This window comes from Cryptomeria japonica, chromosome 11 (genome assembly GCF_030272615.1).
Source record: "Cryptomeria japonica chromosome 11, Sugi_1.0, whole genome shotgun sequence".
In the NCBI taxonomy this organism is placed as follows: Eukaryota; Viridiplantae; Streptophyta; class Pinopsida; order Cupressales; family Cupressaceae; genus Cryptomeria; species Cryptomeria japonica.
The window spans coordinates 705801026-705806134 of record NC_081415.1 but is presented as its reverse complement, the minus strand read 5'-3'; the positions used below and the strand labels follow the sequence as shown (position 1 = coordinate 705806134).

The following is a 5109-nucleotide window of genomic DNA, read 5'->3' as shown; positions in this document are numbered from 1 at the left end:
GTCCCCAGACCTTATGAAAGCCAAAAGACCAAAACCAATGGCTTTTAAGAAAGGAGAGCTTTTATTCGCGTTGAATTTTGCATGTTTCATCATTATGACAGTAAATATAATTTAAACAAATTAACAAGGCGTGATAGCTATCTAAAAAGAAATTTCATTATAAAATCTTTTTCATGTGCATAAAGAGGGGTCAACGTCAAATCAAAACTCGCAGATTCCCTTAGCGTGAAAAAAAGGAAAAAGAAGAAAGAAGAAAGTAGAAGGGGTCTCAGTGGGACCCACCTGCTAACTTGACGGAGGGGATTTTCTTATTCGTTGCAGTGGGACCCACAATGATGACCTGTCATCCACGTCACGCTCCGCCTATTTAACACTAGGGCCCTGCTCGCAATACCCACCACGTCTCCGGTTCGACTCCCTTTCCTCACAATCATTTTCCCTTTTTCTTTATTTTTTCTCTCACTCCAATCTTTCTGGCTCAATTGTTTCAGAGTCTCGTTTTCTGGTCTTGATTTGCATTTTGATTCGTTTACTCATTGAATCGGCGAGAAAAATGTTTGTTTGTTAAACGGGGATCCTCAGCCTTTCTCTGTAAGAGCGGTTTACGGTAACCGAATCTGGCTTTGTATCGGCATTTAGGTGAGGGGTTCGAATCTTTTGGAATGTGTGTAATAGCTTTGCTAAGCCCTAGTATGTCATATTGTTTTCTGGTCATCAGAAAAGTGAAAAAGAGTTTGATATTCTGCGCTTCTGCGTAATCGCAGTCATCAATGTCAAGTCTGTCAGTGCTTCTGGTTTTTATTTGCAGGTTTTCCCCCTGGTTCTTGATTCTTTGCAATTCCTAGGTTTACCAAACTACAGTTTCCTTTTTTTTAAAGTATTTTCTGGTGATTTACAAATACTTTGCTCTTTAAGAGTAACTGTTTATTATTCTATTTTATGTTGTTATTTTCAAGATTTCAACTTGAATCTCCACAGTAAAAACCCAATATTTTCACTCATTGATCTCAACCTTTGCAGTTTGTTCTTTAGTTATGTTTTACTGAGAATCAATCGATCCTTCTGGCCTAGATGGCAAAACCAGAGCTGACATTATCTGATAGCAAACGTCCTTTCATGAGATATGGTTAGTGCTCATTATTTTGTGATCTTGGTCGATCCTTGTAATCCTCGACCCCAAATAAAACCTGCCCAGGTGTATTGTATTTTCTGAGCAGGCTATCTCTGTGATTTTCTCCTGTAATGATGTGCGCCTCTTTTGCTTCTCTTCAAGGAGCTGCATGCAAAGGTTGGTGGGTGACAGATTTTTTGTAGTTGGAGCATCATGGAGATTCTCGCCTCAAAATCCAATAATTCAGGCAAGTAACAAGTCCATTTTTGTTTCAGGTTGTTCAGTAGCAATATGTGCAGTAGATATTATGTGTTGGGCATAGGATGACCTAGTTTTGATGATTGTTGTGCATTAGATATTACGAGTTGGGCATAGGATCACCTAGTTTTGATGACACTTGTGCATTCTGATCTATCTGGAGAATTTCTCCACAACCCAACTCAACTCGGTTGGCTTAGTAGGGACTGATCCCCTGATTATCAATGACTCAGAATTACAAAATAAATGTACTGTAGAAATAAACTCTGAGAAACCCTTTAGTACTCTCTTGAATTCAAGTATCTGGGTTCTTCTGGGTTATGAGTTAGGGTTATAGGCTTCAATGATAATTCCTAAGTTGTTGAACTTTGAGGTGAGAATCTTGATAATGCTACAAAAATAAGTTGAGGAGAAGATGGTGAAGCTGAGTTCTGCTTCCCTCCCTATGCTACTGAAGCTGAGTTCAAGCTGAGAAGGTAACTATTCAATCCCTCCTTGCATTTTTTCTTTCTGTTTTTAAAGCAGTAATTGCTTGTTTCGTTCAGTAATTTGGATTTAAAATGTATAGCCAGTCTGACAGAGATGATGATAAAGCTTAATTGTGTTGGAGAGAAAGTACTATTGTGGAAGTAGTTGAAATGGAGATACTACATTGTTCATTATTGGAGTAGCTTCAAACTTTGATCAAACCTTTGCCATTGGCCAGCCTGAAGTCAGTTTTAGGGGCATTCAGCATTCTTCATCTTGTACATTTTTATACCACGTTGTTTTTGGTAAGTTGGCGCATACAAACAGAGTCAGTCCTTTACAGGTGCACAGATATTTATAAAACAAGGAAACATCTTCACATGTTAGCTAAGCACCATCCTTCAAAATAGAGAAAAAAGGGATTAACTTGTTTACAGATTTAAGTTGAGACAAATTCTTTTACCTCTTTTTATGTGAGAAGTATGTCTTGTTATACTCAATCTTCATCTTCATTGCATTTGCAGTGGGCTTAGATAACATTCTGCTGATTTAAAGTAATGCCCACTATGGTTTGAAGGTAAGTAATTCATTATCTGTATTGTTGTACTTGTATTGTTCTACTCACTCAATCACTGATGTAAATTTTATTCCCAATGCTGGGAGATTCTGTTATCTTAATAAGTTTATTCTAAGCTAAAAGTTGAAGGTAATCAGAGGTGCCAATCGATTCCACCATGTATGGAGATTTTAGTGCAGTGATTGATTGTTATCAATATTTCCTCCATTTTTTTTAATCTATTGCAGTACTCTCATCCATGGACCACTTATGCTTTCATTTAAAATATTCAAAAGTCACCCTGATTTATTAAACCTGTAAGAATAATTCGGCAAACTCTAAATATGCTTTTGAGAAAAAAACTGCACCTAAATTTGATAGCGAATTCCAAATGTCAAATATATTTTGAGTTTATGACGTCTATATTTATGAAATTTAATATATGATACAGGTATGTAAATCATTTCTTATAAATTTATTATGATTATTTATATATGGAAAAAAGAATAAATAAATTATCTTTCTTTTCAAAATTGAGAGATAGATTATTTAAAAATGTAGGTGATAATAAAAGGCATGCCAAACAAACCATATCAATAGTCTTCAACAAAAATGTATTGTAATTTGAGAGATATCATATATTAAAATCACATATACAAAATCAAGATTTATAAACAAAAGTCTAACCAATACAACATGATTAGTAGCAAAACATGATAACAATAATAGTTTGTTAATCAACATTGACAAAATATATAAAGAAAGTGATTGATTGTAGTAGCATATCATGTTTTTTAATTATAGATCTAAAATAGGCTTTGAAGGGGCCATGCAACCGTTTATAATAGAGTCCAGATAGCTACCTATAGGATAACCTCAGAGAACCAACAACAAACTATCAACAAAACACAAAGTAGTAGCATATGATGTTGTTGCTCTCTATATACATATCAAACTCAAGGGCACCAATAGGAAGACATGGACTTTCACTATTATCATCCATTTTATTATTGTTTTGGTTTATAATTTCAAGCTTTGAAGGATGATCACTATGTGTGGATTATCCAAGAATATCACATGTATGCATTTTTATGTACTCTTTTTGGAACTTCATATATTCTTTGACAAACTTCTCATTAGGCTTCCTCAAATCATGGAGCCAAACGCAAGCATTCATAACTTTTTTTTTTGTAGACAATGGTTGAACTTTTACTGATCAACTTAAATTTTTTATCTTTAGGGATCTCTAAAACCATAGTAACCTAGAAAACAATATGGTGCAAGAGATTAAACTGACGCAAATCCAAATCAACATAGCAAAAATTGGTGCAAATTTGGGCTAAAAGAAATGAGAGTTTTTTCTTTCCCATAAACTTATATTTTATTTATACCCAGGTGACTCTCTCTTATTCAAATGCTGAATACAAGGCTTTTCCACTAACCTCCTAGACTTAGGCTAAAACCAAATAGTTTTAGTTTATTTGTTGGCTCATTATGAGATTATCAATAGGTTATAAAAGGAAATACCACCGATGTGCATGCATCTAGAAATATCTAGGACCTATGACCATAAAAAAATAAAATATACATATAATTGATGCACCTGCATCAAACTACCAAGAAACAAAAGGCTTGTTCATGGGCTCCTATTCATGAGTTTTCCAATGTTGCTACCATGCTTTGCTATACTTGAAGTTGTCATCCATGTAGCCTCTTCAAGCAAATGATATTTCCACTTGACCAAGTATTGAAGATACTATTTGTTTCCGGTCTTCTTCACTACCTTTTTGTTTAGGATTTTCAATCTCTTTTGGTTTTGTTTTAGGTAGTTGATGTTCCCAATTTACAATCCGGTCATCATCATGTTCAGGTGCATTTATTAAATCTTCTTCCCCTTGAAAGGATACAAATTTGAAACATTGAATATAGGAGAAATTCCAATGTCATAAGCTCTATTTCATAGGCATTTTATTTGAGGAAAATTTCTTCAAGATTTTAGAAGGCCCAACCTTTTTCAATTTCAGCTTGTTGTATTCCTTCTTGGAAAATCTTTCTTAACTGTATAAGAACCAAATCTCCAAATCTCCAATTTCAAAATTCACCCCTTTCTTCTAATCTTCTCTTTTCTTGTACTTTCCTCCATTTTCATGAAGTTGTTTTGACTTTCTCATGCAAATCTTGCATAGTTGTCATTGCAAATTCTCCTCTATTAACACTCCTCATCTCTTTCTTACCAAATTTTCTCAACTCATAAACACCTATTGGATGCAAGTCATACACAATCTAAAATGGACTAAAACCTGTGCTTTTGTTTGGTGAATCACTGTTCGGGAATTCTACTTGAGCAAGTACTTGATCCTATATTTGGCATGTCCACTTACTAGTCCTCTTAATATGTTGTTGGCTTCTATTGACCACCTCAAGTTTTCCCATTTTTCTAAGGGTGGTAAGTTGAACTAAAATTGAGATTTGTTCCTAACTTCTACCAAAGAGTTCTCCAAAAATAGCCAACAAATATCTATGTTAGAAACAATACTTTTACGAAGTCCATGCAATCTTATTAGTTCCTTGAAAAACAAATTGGCAATGGTAGTTGCATCACTTGTTTTAGCACGTGCTATAAAATGTGTCATTTTGAAGAATCTATCAACTACAACAAATATGGAATCATTAACTTTCTAAGTCTTTGATAGTTCTAGTACAAAATTCATATTGA

General features: G+C 34.4%; 1 long non-coding RNA gene across 3 annotated transcripts; it reads left to right on the top strand.

The window, feature by feature from the left end:
• Window positions 1-413: 413 nt before the first annotated feature.
• On the top strand, window positions 414-2651 carry LOC131067140 (uncharacterized). 3 transcript variants are annotated; one of them, XR_009111783.1, is made up of 3 exons: window positions 414-1845; window positions 1938-2142; window positions 2362-2651. It is a non-coding gene; the product is annotated as an uncharacterized LOC131067140 (long non-coding RNA). The 3 variants fall into 3 exon arrangements; XR_009111782.1 differs by having other exon boundaries at window positions 1942-2651; XR_009111781.1 differs by having other exon boundaries at window positions 1938-2651.
• The last annotated feature ends 2458 nt before the right edge of the window (window positions 2652-5109 follow it).